Source organism: Struthio camelus, chromosome W (genome assembly GCF_040807025.1).
Source record: "Struthio camelus isolate bStrCam1 chromosome W, bStrCam1.hap1, whole genome shotgun sequence".
Classification (NCBI taxonomy): Eukaryota; Metazoa; Chordata; class Aves; order Struthioniformes; family Struthionidae; genus Struthio; species Struthio camelus.
In genome coordinates, this window is record NC_090981.1 from 37,179,147 (window position 1) to 37,195,678 (window position 16,532).

The following is a 16,532-nucleotide window of genomic DNA, read 5'->3' on the forward strand; positions in this document are numbered from 1 at the left end:
CTGGTTTTTCATTTTAATGTTTTACTCATCCATTTAAGTACATCTCTAGTTTGCTTTGTAAAATGTGAACAGGCATCCCAAGTGAATAACATCTAAAAAAATTGAAATTTCTCTGTTTACTCTAATATCAACTCAAGAATGTGGATATCAATGCCTATGGGTTCATCTCTCCAGCAGCAAAACCCATTACAGCAGTTATTAAAAACATGCCACTTATGTTATCTTCTAAATGCACAGCCTCTTTATTGTATTCTGATCCAACAGGACCAATGAGGAAGTGCTATTCAAGCCTGGTTACTTTTCAGCCTGGTTCCCGTTCTGATATCAAAACAGAGTATTTCCCCCAGTATGCAGCTAACAGTTGCAGGATTCACAGAGGGCTTTCTGTATGTGTGTGGCTCCTTTCTACAATTTCCTGCAATTTTCTTCATTGTGCTATGGTTTAAGTGAGGGCCTATAGGAAATGGCTAAGGTGCATTCCCCTCGGCACCTTCAGAAGCAGGTTTTTTTTTTTTTTGTTTAAATTTTCACCCTGGGGGATGAACCTTCTGCCATGCCCCAGCAGAAGTCTTTGCTGCGCCCCCCCGGCTGGGGCAGTAAGCAGCCCTGGCACCATGCCCCGATCACTGGACACTATCTCCTTCTTTGTGTACTCTGAGTCTCGACTGGTGCTGCCAAGATCTCTGCCCTTGGAGGCTGGTTGATGCCAATTGTTTCAGATTAGCGGGCAGTGATATTTGCCGTCCCTGGGTGGTCCAGAAGAGATATAGATATATATCTACACAGTTCAAAATCTTTTGCTCCCCATGTGAGCTTCATTGGCCCTTTCTCCTCTTCAGCCATCCATTGCACAGCTGGCAGGGAACAATATTCAATATACTTTTGTCATTGCTGCCACCGCCAGATTGAGAGCAGAAGGGATTATGGTTGGAAAGAAAAATGGATTAACCTAAGCCCCCGCAAGGCCCTCAGGAATATCAAAGTGGTGGCAAAGAAGAGCAGGAACTAGTGCTACTGTGGTGTCAACAACTGTGACTTTTTTTCTCAGCTTTCAGTAGTGCTGGCCCTTGTTCTTGCTCTGCTGAGGGCATCAGAGAGATGTCTTCCCTTCTGACATTGCTTGCTGTCTATGCTATGAGTCTGACCTTTTTTTCCTTTCAGATCTATCTTCTTCCTGGCCAGGTCAGTTTATTTCTCCTCTCCTATCTGCTCAGAGATTTCTAATCTGTAAAAGCTCTTTGCCACATCTGACTTTTTGCTTAGAATCTCATCTTTTTTCCTTTTCCTTGTTCACTGCCTCAGTCTCTCTCTTATTTTGCTTGGGATTTTACTAACTCCCTGGAAGAAGGATTGACAGCATCTGACAGGAACTCTCTGCCTGTTATCTCCCTCTTTTTGTTTTATTGCTCTCTTCTTCTGATTTTTATTACTGCTGTACTTTGAGATTTCCAGAGTTCTCCCTAATTCAGATCCTTTGACATGTGCATTTGGCCCCCTTGTTCATGTTGTCTTTCTTCATCCTGTTTCCTCTTAATGCTTTCTCTGTCTCATACCAATCCCTCTTTTGCTAGGCTCTCTACATGCTACTGTCCCAGGTCTCCTAACAGATGAGCAGAGCCCATTTCTCTCTCTGTCACACTGTCGTCCACTCTTGCTTTGTCTCCAAGCTCCTTGATTCAGTTGCCTAGTCTCAATATCCTGACTTCTTCCTTCTGACCACTTCTGCAATACCTTCTGGTCTGAATTTGAAATATTTCCTCTGTTCTCAAGTTGTCCTCACAAGCCACTATCACTGTACAAAATCCAAAGATGTCTTCTTCCTACACGCTCTGCAGTTTTTTTCTCTGACACGGCTAGTCATTTCTACAGATGATCGCTCTGTTAGGCTTTCATGACCTTGAACCAGACTCTGAACTAACCAAAAACGTGGCCTTGATGTCCTCTTGCTTTGTTACCATTGCTTCAACTTGCTGACCGCTTGTCCATATTGGCATATATATATTTTTTTCTATAGAGAACGGAATTTATTTTGTTTTATTTTACAGCGTTCATGCATGAAATGAAGTGTTAGAAGGTGACTCTGATTTGGCCACTGTGTATAGTGTTGCTGCCCGTTAAGCCTGTCTTTGTTAAGGTATCTTTCAGTAGGTTTACACCAATATGCATTTCAATACTTTCTCTGCCACTGCCATCTTGTAGCTTGATTTGACTGCAAAAGATTGTGTGACAATGGATATTTCTGCTTTTTGTTATATCTGAGGAAAGGACTCTGAGCCCAAAACCTTTCTATCTTTTCCAGCTGTATCCGTTGGTCAGATAAGAGAGTTTTATCTTTTTCTTCTAATCTTACTTTTCTACATTAGAAAGTGAATGTCACAGCTATCGTGTTCACATATGCATGAGGGTGTGGCACTAGGGTGGGATCTTTGAAGCTGTCTTAGTGATTGTTACCTGTTTTCTCTTGATTTGAATGAAATATATTTATCTGAAGTACTTCTGAAAATCTGAGCTGCGGTGCTGAGATTTTTTTACTACAGTTGTTGGGCAAAGATTGTTCAGAAACCAAGCGTTAATGCTGATTTATAATTCTGCATTTGCTACTTCAGGTCCTCAGAGTAGATTACTGGCTCAAAAATGTGATTTTTACAGTTCACAACCTAAATACAATCAGCCCATAACATCAAAATGATATTCTTATTAGAAAATCTTATTCTATTCTTCTTATTAGAAGTTACTATCTGTCTTCCTTCAGTTTTCATATGGGATCTTTATGAGAACTGGATGCATATATCTGAAGTATTGGGGTGTGCATGGCTTGAGCCCCTCACATATTGTTGCCTAAAGCCTGGCTCTCAACTAGATCTATGCTTTCTAGGGTTCATGCCATGCTTCACTTTTAAGAAAAGTGCAGCCATTATTGTCCTTCAGCAATAGGGACTTGACTCATGGCAGGCTACCACAGCAGTTGCTGCCCGCCAGACATTTCTCTGCTGCGCGGCCGTAACCTCCTCCCGAGACACGACGCAGCCCGTGGGCAGCGCAGTCCCAGAAGAGCTCTGGCTATGCCAGCTGGGAAACTACTCTTTCTCCAGTGACCGTTTTGTGATAGGGCAATGGTGCAACTGCTTCCTTTCCCACCTTTTCCTACTAAACCACTCAGCATTAGCAAATCATACTGCCTTATTTCAAGCCCTGTGTCTCTAGCAATGACTAGCACAAAACAGAGCGTGTAGTGGTGCGGAGACCTGGATTTTACTTTGGATGCTGCTATGTGTTGAGCTTCAGGCTCACAAGGTGCAAAACCCACCTGAGGATCTGGGTCAATGAGTCCCCCCAGAGCCCTCTTCTACCAGCTGCTGCTGCTGTACGAGCTAGCCAGTTTGCAGCTGGTTTGAGTAGCTCTGCTCCTGCAATTGCCGTGTAGATCTATCCCTGAAGCTGAAGAGTGCTGGGGGTCACTCAGTGTCTCTGATTTGCTTCAGGATATCATTTAGAGATTTTCTTTCATATACACTAACTGAGAAGCGCTTCAGAGTTGGGACATGCGAATAAGAAGGGTAGAGAGGACAGCAGAACAACCTCCTTCCTACTCCTTTTATGTTGTGTTTATTTTTTCTTTTCTTTTCTTTTTTTCTTGAGAAATAATTAGGTAGATTCCTGTAATTAGAATGGGAATGTAATCCGTGGTTTTGACCTGTACAACTGAATTCTTTCTCAGCTTAAACCTCTGAAACGGTGCTTTCACTGTTTGTGACATGAGCAGAGCCCTTCACATAGATTACTGCTTTGTAGTCACTGTTAGGCCATCTATTATCCTGTATCTTCTATTGCTTTTGAAAAACTTAATAAACTCACCACAGGAGATCTGCACTGTGTATCTTTACATATATTTTTTCCCTTCATTTTCTAGGGTTTTTTTAAGCCTATTTCACAGGATCTGGTATTACTGCAGTGCTGGCTCAGTTGTGATGCTAACATATGCCTCTTAAATGGAGGAACAATGTGTGCAATCCTGACAGCAAAGGGATTGGAAATCTTCAGAAACTGATGAATAACTTTATGAAACCATCTTTCCAGCTGAAATGAAAGAGCAAATTCTGCATGCACACCTTGCATAATCAGATGGATGCATGCAAGTATTTAGGCTCTTCTCTGTAGGACACTCATACTGAGTGAGTGAGACACATTCCAGTAATCTAAGTGCTATAATTGTTTACTTCAGAAAGGCTACATTCAGATGGTTATGAGCATGCACAACATGTATTTTGTTGCTACGCAAGCTTGTAGTTGACTTTTACAGGGAGAAAGCAGAAGTTTTAGAATCATAAGTCAAACATGCTCACATTTCTAAACTGGAAATCACCATTTTGAACCTGCTTGTAGTCTGTGTGAGGTGCTGTATTTTTTTCCTCTTTGTGAACCAGAAACCAAAAGGTGAAGCATGTTTTTGTTCTTGCGTTATTGGCCAATACTATAGATTTCTATGTTCAAGAGGCTGATCTGGTCACTACTTTCACAGCTATAGTTAGCTCTGGGTAGCAGCCTAAGTACAGCTCTACTATAGCTGGAGGGAACCTCTGGTATCCTGCACAAGTTGGCAGCAGGTTGTGGATAGCTGGAGAGCAGAGGAGTGGAGGATGGAGGATGTCTTGATACACGAATCCTTCCTTTCTCTCTCAGCTCTGTTCTCCTCCTGCAGCGGTGTCACCGTAAATCAATTCTGTCTGCAATATATGTATTCGCTTAGCACAGTGGATGGGGAACTGCCCTCGTGTAACTTCATCTAGGCATGTGACTGCGGGCTTGTGTGGAAGAGAAAGCTAAGCTTTCTTAGCTTAGTATAATTGGCTTTGGGGCCAGTTGTATCAATGCCACTTTCACAGTTATGATAGGCCCATTTGCAGGTTAAGGAAGGAAAAGGGAAAGTTATCCTCTCACTCCTCTCACTGCACATCCGTATTATGGCATGTCCTAATTTTAGGGCACGTCCTAAGCTTTGTGTAATTGGCTTTGGAGCCCATAGAGTTAATGAGGCATTAACAATTGTGATAGGATAATTGGAATTCATTTTACACTCCTCTCATTAAACACCATATTCAGGCGTGTCCTAGTGTGGGCTTCTATAGGGAGATGAGTGGTCATTTTCACCTATGTGCTGCACTTGCTAAAATGCAGTATTTTCTGGAAGATCATTCTCTAGTGCTTATATCACAGAAAGTTGTGGCCAAGGAAAAAGCTTTCCCCCCCACAAACTGGCAGTGGCAATGTGCCACCATTGATAGTGGCGTCCGTAAAGGAGAGTGAGCGAGAAGGTGAGTGAGGAGCGTAGAAGGAAGGGGATGACTTCCCTGTACAATTAGCGTAGGAGTTTTGTTCTTCTTTGTAGGAGAAGAAAATTGTGATCCACTGTCTAACAACAGAAAAGCACAGGGAGGATCTGTCCTGCAGAGTGCACCTCAGAAACTTTTTCCCAAGCACCACACAGCATTTGATTAATTTTCAGACAGTACAAATCCTCTACCTTGTGCCTAAGGTTTCTTTGAAGAAGAACATTAAGTACTGGAGCTTGGCTACAAATGTGGTAAATGCTTCACAGATGCCAGAGATTAAACGGTCTCGTATAGTTGCACTGCAGACCATGGATATTTAAGGAAATAGAAAGACAGAAAAATGAGTAGTCAACATACTGTAAGAGAATTAAATCCTTTTATTTCAGCTGCCTCGAATAACATCTCTCTTGCAAAGAACAAGTCAAGCACTTTGCAGACAAGGAACGTAACAGATGAGTATAACAGGAGTTAAAAAAAAAATCTCTTTACTTTTAAAGTCATCAGATTTGGATCTGGAAGTCATTGAGAGATGAAAAGTATGCACCCCATGATACCATTTTTACAAATGCTCTTCTCAGAGTAGAAAGGCACTTTAAACTATAGAAAAAAAGGGCCCTAGAAATCAAGCAACACAAATCCCATTTTCTGTTAAAACTTGGGGTTGTAATTCTACTATCTTATTGAAAATTTAATGTTGGAAGATAATGTGAGTTCTTAATAAAAGTATTTCAAAATTAAAAAATAATTTGATTTTCTGTACTCCAGGCTATAATTTGATGTTCTATATTCTAGAAAATGTTTTCAAATTACCTTTTATCTGATGAATAGAAAGATTAAGCCAATCTTGGAGAATAGACAGTAAGTAATACACTAAGGGATTAAAAAATAGATGTTTTCGTTGTCTGTCTATTTTTGGTTAGTGCCCCAGAATTATGTGATATAAATTGTCTAAACTGCCAGTACTGGGACTCTGCTTTGAGATAGAGAAGGTTTATAGCATTGCTGTTCCAGGGGAAGATGTGGGAGAGGAATGTGACTCTAAGGACTTGTCTGTACTATGAAACAACAGCTTTTTTTTTCCTTCTTTTTTTAACCTTGGGGTGACTAAAGAGAAAAAGAATTAAAAGAGTTATAAAGAAATCAAGAGAACATGCTCTGCAGCGAGGAAGGCAGGCCCGCAGTCACAGCTCTGGATCTACTGCCGTCTTGTGCCAGCGAGCCAGCAGCAGTTTAAGGATCTAGATGTAGAGTATAGCTCTTCCTATGCATCAAGACAACCACTGCTTCAGGATGTTTTGGAGCCAATTTTTAAATTCTTACTGCCCATCCCTAATTATCTAAACAGCCTGTTCCGCTCAGTAACAGAGCTGACGGGTGTCTGACATTCACAGGGGAAAAGGGGCATAAGGCAAAAGGATCGTCTTGTCTAATATGAATGAGTATGGCCAATATCGCTGTATATAGCACTATGTGTGAGTTAAGAAATAAAATGCTAAGTAAATATAATACAAGTAAAGCCTGCGTATCAAGATTTATTTTTGTTTTCATTTTTCAATAATTTTTTTTATGTTTCAATTTTTCAATTGTAATCTTATAATCCTTACTTGGGTTCAGTCTTATGGAGATGAAGTATGATGGTGATGACTCGCAACAGCAGACAAAAAGAGTAGCAATACCTGCTTTTGCAGTGCTTTCTTATCCCTATATTTCAACAGGGAAGCTCTGAAATAGCAGTTGTTAGTGGTTTCTTATCCCGTACTTGTCAAGCATATATATCTTTGCACCCACTTTGGAGATGATACCAGTAGAGTTGTAACTATTGACTTAAGTCAGCTTAACTTCATTTGTATAGCAGCAATGATTTTCTTCAGTTGAGGACCTGGTAGTAGTGTTTAAAGGTTGGCTGGAAACAGTAAGTAACCAAAGTTGTATGGGAGAGAGAGGGTGGGGGGAACCCAGAGGATGGCAATGAAGGTGGTCTGTTGTGGAAAGCATGAGCTAGGAGGAAAGGTAGGAGGAATTGAGGATTAGCTTAGTTTAGTGAAGAGATGACTGAGAGGAAACTGATAACCTTCTCCAAATATGCCAAGAACAGCTAGAAAAAAGAAAGGAATAAGCTCTCCTTTCTGTCTCTTGTAAAATAGATGGGAATTATGAGTTCATATTACAATGAAGGCAACTGAGGTTAAACATCAGGAAAAGCTAATGAACGGTAGGGAGAGTTAAGCACTAGAATCTGTGTTTTGTCTTGGGAAGCTCTGAAAGAGCAAGCATTAGCGGTTTTTAGGAGCAAGTTATGAAAATGTATCAGGAAAGAAACAGATGCAGTTCGTGCTGCCTTTAGAGAGGCAGTGTGGCTCACAGGATATCCTGAGATTCTTACAGCCCCAAATTTTAAAACTTATAACTATGAAGAATCCTGTTTTGTAAGTAGATTCAGATCTCTTTTGGGGAATTCAACAAGTTTTGACAATTCAGGTAATATTTGTAGAAGCGCCCACAGTCTTAGAGATCCAATAAAGCAAGCCGAATTCATGGTCACTTTGAAATTCATTCTCTACTGATTATGAAACGTAATTTTACTCTTGGGTTCTGGTGGGTTTTGCAAACCATTCAGGGCTTGCCTTTATAATTTATGATGTCTTCAGAATCCATCAACAAAAATGCAACCTTTATTCGTATTCATTTTTACAGAATATAAAATCCGCTGACAATTTGAAAAGATGGATGTGAAAAGTATCAACAATAAAACGAGCCCTTTCTATAACTCAGCCATCATGGTGTGAGCTGCGCTGCTGAATCGGTAATGAGATGTTGGAGCCAGGGTTAACTGTGGTAGTACTGCAAGAGGCCTGCTTTCGCCTCCATGGGCACCAAACACAGGAGTGCTGGTGGGGCTGCTGAAGGACAAGCAAGCAACACTACATAGAAAGGTAAAAAGAGTCTGTGCTTTGTATGGTAGTCTGTTTATTTTAAGAAACATTGCAGTACTGATACTCTTAACATAGAAACGTGGTTGTTGGTTTTCTTTCAAATAATATCAGAAAGATGATACCTTTCAGCCTCCCGTCTCTGATCCTTAAAGAATCATAGCTAGCTGAATATCCAGCCGAACTATCCTTACATTTTTCTGAGAAGTGATGTATCTCTAACATTAAAAATGCAGTCCATTTTGTACAGTCACGGAGCCTGTGTCAGAACCTAACCTATTAGTGGAACATAGTGCTCATTAATAATGTTCTTAATGTTCTTTTACTTTCCAGAGCTAGAGAAGACTAGCAGGTAAGGCTTTCCGCCGTCAGTATAAATGTCAGAGAGTGCTCTCACTTGCAAAGATCGGTCAATATAATCCTTCCACCAAACCCAAAAAAGAAGACGTGCTCTTTTGTACCTATACCCTAGGTCTGAGAAAAAGGAACATGGCATTTGGTTTCGTTGTTGGTTTTATGAATACATTTGTATTTCTCCCATACCTAGTGATTTTTTTAGGATAACAGGAGCACAATGCTCAGGTTTGAGGAACTTCATCTTATCATCTTGAGCAGAATATCCAAGGAAGTCTGCCTTTATGAGTGAATTCCCCCACTCTCTCCCCCCTGCCCCGGCTGTTTCTCACTGAAGATCCATTATTAATCCTATAGAAAGGGTTATTCATGCCCAAGTGACATCAATCATTCGGTGCACACAATGCCCGACTGTAAATTATGACATTATCTATGAACAGGAGAACGATGATAATAACAACAACAATAATAAAGCTCAAGGCACAACACCAGTAGGCCAAGAGCCTCCACTAGACCTGTCAGATTTGTTTTTAACATGAAAGGGTTGTTTTTTTCCGTTCCGGGCCCATACATCATTGGAGCTGTCAGGCGTTTCTGTAGGACCAGTTGACATGGCTCTGAACAGCAGCTGCTCAATGGCTTCGGAGAGCTGGACTCGAGAAAGAGTTGCTGGGGTACAGGAGCTGCAAGCATCCTCCCGCCGGCTGACATCCCGGCGTGCTGTCCCGCCGGTGCCCTCGCTAAGTCACAACAAGGAGTAAACTGCTGTCACCGAGATGAAAGGCCCCCTTCCTCTGATCTCTCCACTACAAAATTACTTCAGTGCCACACTGTATTTTATGTCAATACCTATTTTATTTTTCAAAATTGAAAAAGATATAAGTACATTGTTCCCTGAATTCCTGATGCTCTGTGTAACCTAGCAACTCCTTATGCTACACAGCGTACAGCGAAGAGCTATCATGCAACACATTCATACTAACAAGCGAGCAATGCAGCATTTCACTTGCAGATGATTTAGCTAAACTCATAGTTCCTCTCTCTCTTTAATTCAAGAAATAATAAAGTTCCCTCCCTCCCCATGCCCTCTCTGTATCACCATCCTCAAACATAGCCATGCAAGAAAAAAAAAGATCAGTAATGATTTTCATTTTCTTTCTTTTGGAGAGCCCTAATTGTTCAAGAGCTCTCCGTTTTCACTGAAGCTGAATTCTGGAAGCTATTTGCATGGGATTTGTAGCCTACAGCATGCTGCAAATTGATAATCACTGGAAGCATGAGGATGTATTCAGAAGCACATTTTCACATGATGCAAAATTTGCACATTCAAGATGTACCCGTGGAAACAGCTTCTAGGAAAAAGATTTTAATAAAAGGACAGCTCTCAACGGTCAGGTGGCAAAACCAGACTGGTGCAAGCCCAGGTCATCCAACAGCATGCAGGGCAACCCCTGCTTTTTCTCCCCTGGCAAGCAGTAGCCCTGCTGCAAGCGTGCAAGGTGAGGAAACGTCAGGAGCAGGAGGGACCAGCAGGAACCTGGGGAGGGCAATAATGACTTTGGTGCGAACTGGTAAAGAAAAGGGCTGGAGGTGAGAAACACTAAGGAGTGATGGTACCATTAATCTTTCACAACTCATGAAGAACTGGGATATCACCATATATTATGATTAAGCCTCAGGCAAGGCATCATTGGTTTGAGAGTGTGTGAGAGACCTGTGACTGCCTTCCCTCATTAACTGCCTGCTTCCCAGTCGCTGTGGTCTTGCTGGGCATGAGGACCTCTTCCTTGGAGGGGTTTTCCTCCTTGCTCCCCTCCAGCCCCTATCAGAGCACAGCTTTGCTCCTGTCCCCTCCCAGCGCCTGCAGGTGCACAGCACCTCAGTGGGCAGCAGCGCTGGTGAGAAAGTTTGTCAGGGAGCGTGAGATGTCCCAAAAGCCAGGTGGGAGCACGGCCGGCCACTGCGTTAGCCATGGGGAAGTTTGACCAACCACATAAATCTCTGAGAAGGGGTAAAGGAGCATTTTGGGGTGATGTCCAGGGGTTCTTCCAGTGGTACAAGTTATTGTGACATTTCTCTAACCCTACAGTTAGTCCAAGCAGAACTAAAAGAAGCCTCACAGATGCTTTAAATTAAAATAGCCCACAAATCAGGCCATTGTGGTGCTGTGAATGCTACTGGCAAAGCTACTTTGGCCAGAGTCCAGAGCACTGGAGAAGATCTGGTAGCACTGTATTATCTGAGGAGTCTTTTACACAGAGGGATCATCTAGGACAGATTTATGAAGCATGGTAAAGCAATCTTGTCCAAAGAGATAGCTAAGAATATTTTATTCTATTTTTGTACTTAACAAACCATCTGTGGGGTTCTTTTTTTCCTCTTTCTTCCTTCTTTTTTATTTTTATTTTTTGATTCAATGGCATTGGATGTTTTTGTTTACTTCATTTGATCTCATTCCTTTAATATAAAATGAAATTAAATATCTCCTCCTCCCCCCCCCCACCCCCGGAAAGAGCGACAAACAAACCCCCCAAAAAATCCCAGCAAAAAGGCCACCACACTCAGGTCATTGTTTGGTGAAACACTAGAAGTTTCAGTGAATTCCTCCAGCACTTTCGAAGCTGGAAACAATCCTTTGAATAGACATGCTGTGTTTATTCAGCCTAAAAAAGAACTAGGATGTGGTGGGAGAAGAGAGCATTTCATTGTTGATATGTTTTCCTAGATGTTAACATTTTACAAGAAAAGGAAACATTTTCCTCTCTGGTGGCATTTGTTGACAACGCTATTCCTACAAATCGCTCTTTACAGAGTCACAACAGTAGTGTAATGTTATATTCACTGTCTTATCCATACAGAATTAATCTAAGTTTACTAATTTGAAGGTAAAACATAGCTTTCTATGATTCCTTATTTATTCTAACAGTATGAAAAGGCCCTTAAGTTGCAAATAAGCAAATTACACTCACATCCTTTTTACAATGGCAAAATTAGTTGAGCGACTTCATTTAAAAGAATCAGTATAAATAGCCCTTTTCTTCTCCATCTCATGTTCACTATTCAAACTCACAAGTTTTACACATTTTTTCCCAAAGCCTGTGCACATTTTGATAATAAAAGTTCAGTAAATAAGCATCTCCCAGCTTGATTTCTCAATGACTGTGATTTGTGCTGAATAACAAATGACCCATTTCATTAAGCCTGTTGCCACTGACCGACTGACAAGATGGTAAATATTATTGCTAATGCAGCATACCATGGTGATACTAGGAGGGCAACAATGCTGAAAAGCATGAATACAATGTACAGTCTGTCTGGTAAATGGCCAAAGGGTAATCTTAGTCTTGAAATCAACCGCATTCAAAAAAGGAAGAAAAAAGAAAAAGAAGAATACATTTGGCTTTGCAAGATCCCGGGTATTTTAGGACGCGGGGGTCCTTGTGCTGATTCTTTCAGGCAAGTTTGAAATCTGAAGTAGCGCATGATAAGAAAAGAAACATTTGTGTTTTTGTATCAAAGTATCACAAAAGTACAAATAGGAGTAAAGCCTAGACCACCCATGGGGCGCGCGCTCTCGTTAAAGCACCAGTCGACTGACCTGCGCGCTAGCGGGTCTCTGTTGCTGAGGCAGTGGGGTGCAGTCTGAGCTACATGATCACGCTCTGAATTCGCAAGAATCCTGGAGGCTAGTACTTCATAAAACATGCATTTCTTTCTTTTTGGAAAAAGAAGGACTTAACTGAATTATTTTTATAATGTGACATTTGATTCAACAGTTACACGAGGCAAATAACAGGGTGGGAATTAGGTTGAATAAACACCTCGACCAGTGTAGACCCACTGTAAGATGTTGCTCTGTCAAGCGCCTAATACTGCAATTATTTTCTGACGTTGCAAAGTCTCTTTGGGAGGGCAGTAACAGCAGAACGTAGCTGGAGCAACACAAATGCCTGTGAAATCAGCTAGGAAGCATGACCAAAACGTAAGAACTAAGCTTTATTTCAGAGAGCGGATTTGGAGTCAGGCAAAATGTTGACGGTTTTGGTTCTAGTCGCAACTGTGGCAAATTAGACATCCTAGGGATGATGTATAATTGATGGTGCTTTCATCAAGGTTGAAAGTACAGTGCTGTATCAGTACCCAGCATAGCTGGGATATAAAATAAGCGTTGTGCACACTACCAGCCCTGTAATTGCTGAGGCCCACTTTGGCCCTTGTCCAGTCAGGACAGCTGGGAGGGCTATTCACAGCCTTTGTAGCAGCTAACAAATAGCCCAAGTGCAGAATCACCCACTCCCCACGTTCAAAGAGGCCCTTTCTTCTGCTGCTGCAATGCCCCCGGATGTCTCTTCTCCATGGCCTTTGAGGGAAGTGCAGGCCAAGCAAAGAGGAGGAAGTCTAGGCCTGGCTTCGTGGCTTTGTGGTGAGAAGGTCCTACAGGGGGACTGTAATTTGGGCTCCCTCCCACCGAGAGACCTCTGGAAAATGTATAGATTTGACATTCTGACAGGAAAAAAAAAACTGTGTAAAACAAAAACAGGCAGGAGAAAACAAAACAAAATGATACATTGGGCTATATTTGATCGAAAACAAAACCTTTTTGCCCAGCTGAGCGTTTCTGTTAGAATAACATCTCCAGACGAGTGAGGGAGACCGGCAGAGAGAAACTCTCAGCGAAGCAACGCTTGTCGGTTTTATGTTCCCCAGAAATAGAGATTCACAGGTTTTCAGAACTGTTTGCAAAATTTTAGGAGCCAGCCTTGTTTGAGTACGCCCTCCATCCTCCAAGAGGTAGCCGAGGTCCCCTTGACGGTTCAACTCACGGCATCCCTGTGCTGTTGATCAAGGGACGCCGTGTTGAGGGAATAGTTCTCAAGAAGATCCCACTAACAGCTCCAGCTACAAAGCAGCCCACACGACATTGGCTGAAAGAGCGTTAAACTTGGGACCTGTTTTCAAAGCCGGGGCATGAGCTCCATGAGACTCTCCCCAAACCCTAGGCATGGCACAGGAGCCTGGGGTGCAGGCAGCGCTCCCCGCCTGCCACCTCCGGGCAGCCGCCTGCCCGCGACGCCCCGCTGCCGCCTGGGCTGAGACCCAGGCACCCTCCGGGCGGCTCTGCCGAGAGACAGATGGAGCGGGGCGGCACGCGGGGCCGCGGCGCAGGGGAGCGAGGGACGAGCGTCCCCAGCCCCTGGCCAGGCGGTGCGCGCTTCTGCCGCCGCCGCCGGGCTGCTGGGGTCCTGGGCTGCCCAGCCAGGAGTCGGAGTACACCTTGGCAAAAGCCAGTGTTTCTGGCTCGATGGCAAACCGAAACGTGCTTGGAGAGGAGGGAGAGATTGTGGCAATGAAACAGAAGCAGAGGCTTTGTAAGTTATTTAGTAACACAGCAAAGGGAAGAAATCTTGTTTTGGGTAACCCTGTGTATGCAGCTCAACTGGAATGCTAATTTTCTTCCACGTTGTTTTCTTTAGATTATTCATGCAAATAGTCATTCTAACTGGAAAGCCAAAAGTTTCATTTTTGAGCTATTGAAATTAAATATTCCTATGGCACTAAGGTACTCTTCCTTTTTTCATGCCTTGGCTGAAACCATTTTCAATCTGCCATTCTAGTTTTCAGTGAATTCACAACTCACCCTTTTTACTTGTTTTATCCTACTCTAGATTGGAAATTAGTGGCAAGCCTATGGAGAGATGCCCAGAGAGGCTGTGCGGGTTATGACAGAGGAAAGCTGCACGTAGATGGTGCAGCTTTGCTGCAGTAAATAGCGCTGTGGATTTCAAGACAAGTGAACTCTGACAGCCAGGAAAAAAAGTTGCTCGGCTCTAAAGAAGGCATTCAGGGCAGGCACATGAATGAGTTATGACTCAAAGAGCAGGAAGGATGTGCTTGGCTTATTATCACCTCGGAAAGGCACTTCTTCCAAAAGCTGCCTCAATCAGAGGAAGCACTCGCTGAAGAAAGGGCAAATGGGAGCTATAGTCTGAAAAGATAATGCAGCCTCGATTTCTGCTCTCCTTTTGGCTCGGTCCCTTTGTGCCCCCGCGGGGAGCTCGGTGCCTGTGCCAGGGAGCTGTCAGGAAGCCTCTCCGAGGTTAGCAGCAGCGGACTGGATTTGCACCTGGCCAACGGATGGTGCTGGAGCATTGCTCGCTGAAGTGAAGAAACTGGGGACAAACTCTGGCCACTGCGTTGGGCAAGGTAGTGACATCTCTGCAAGAGTCCTCGTGAGCTGCACAGACCTTCTTCTCCCAGTGAGTCCTTTGTCGGGGAGGATTTGCAGGGCCAGAAGGCAGATCACTTCAGCAGCTGCACAGAATATTCACTTTCTTTCCTCCCATTACCACTGAATATCTATTTTCCTGTGGTTTATAAAAGGCTTATAAGTATCTCTCCAATACCTAATTTCTCATCAAATGTTACTTTAGGAAGAGATGAAACCATTCCTTGAAAATGCAAATTTCAAAGCAGGGCCTAGTCTTTCTTTTCCTTTTTTTTTTTTTTTTGACCACTTGGCAAAATACAATCAAAACAATCTTAGGCAGAGAAGCAGTCAGGACCTATATTCAAAATTTGTGGTAGAAAAAGCCTGCTGAGTGCCCGAGAGGTAGGCACATCTTTCTTCAACCTATTAATTTGTTTGAGATGAGGAGAGTAACCTGATTTGTATTTCTGTGCCCCCAAATTTGGATAGTGAGTTCCTCGATGCTGGGTAATGAGCCAGAGCAGGAGAGATTTCTCCGACACCAGTTACACTACACACCGTGGTTTTCACAGTCAGAAGCAAAGAGAGATAAGGACTCTCTGCTCCAAAAGGGCCATTCTTCCTCCTGCTAAAGTTGGGCATTAGTCGTGATGATCCACATACTCATAGCCTATGGTCTTAATTATGAGGTGTATTTAATCTATGTGTATGCTTTCTAATTTTGACATGTATACCAAACCTAACAGTATAAAATGGTTGCAGGGCTGGGGAGACACAGACTCCCTTCTGTTGAAAAGAAGGAATACGCTTTTTTAACAAAACTAGTATTTTTGTCTGCACAGGCACTAACTGGTACCTTACATAGGAAATAATGTATGGTGCAGTTACTTCTGAAGTTTGGCTGTTTGGTTTTGCACATTCTTCTTACTAGAAATAGAGATCTTGAAAAACTCGCACACCATTTAGTAAGCCTGCAAAACTGTATGAATATCCAGCATATATAATCTTTTCTCTGTGCTTGAAACTAGGGTAAATTGTAAGAGAAATACCCGTCTGTATCCTGGAAAGTGGATATATACAAAGTTTTGGAGGTAGACGTGCTGACGACAGAATCTTGGGTATTAAAATAGCGGATCTGTTATTTGGTAACTCAGCTGTAATTTTCTTATCTTTCGTGGCGTTTTGGAACATGAAGCAGAACGGACTGTGTGCCAGAGTTCAGCTCAAGCTTACACCAAAACATCAATATTCACTGTAGCTTGTGTTAGCGCACATATCTGAGTGAATACTAAGGATAGTCATCATTTTTTTAAATGGGGGCTTAACTGAAAGGGAAGGGTTCTCTTCCTAAGAAAGAAAACATGGACAAAAAAGGGAGTAAGAGATCTAGTTATTTATGTGGAGGCCAACCCCCAAACAATTAGGGTTGTCACTCCAAAACGCCAATAACTCTCTCATACTCTCTGTGTACGTTTTAGACAACATTTAATGGAAAGTATTTGTGTCATGAAGAGCTTAAAAACTGTATAGTTAGAGCATGAAGGAATTGCAGAATAACAATTGCAACACATTTCATGCTAATTAAATTGGGACCTATATTAACTTTTTAAAAAACGGGATGCACAGTTGTTCTGTACACCTTTCCCTAAGAAATATAAAGCACTGTGCTTGCTAGCGTAAAACCACCGACTGTTTTCACCCAAGAGGTAA

General features: G+C 42.4%; 1 long non-coding RNA gene across 1 annotated transcript in view; it reads left to right on the forward strand.

The window, feature by feature from the left end:
• Positions 1–8,030: 8,030 nt before the first annotated feature.
• Positions 8,031–16,532, forward strand: part of LOC104150069 (uncharacterized) — a 36,600-nt gene continuing 28,098 nt past the window's right edge. Inside the window, exon 1 of the long non-coding RNA XR_695482.2 lies at positions 8,031–8,263. This is a non-coding gene — a long non-coding RNA (uncharacterized lncRNA). The remainder of the gene's footprint in view (positions 8,264–16,532) is intronic.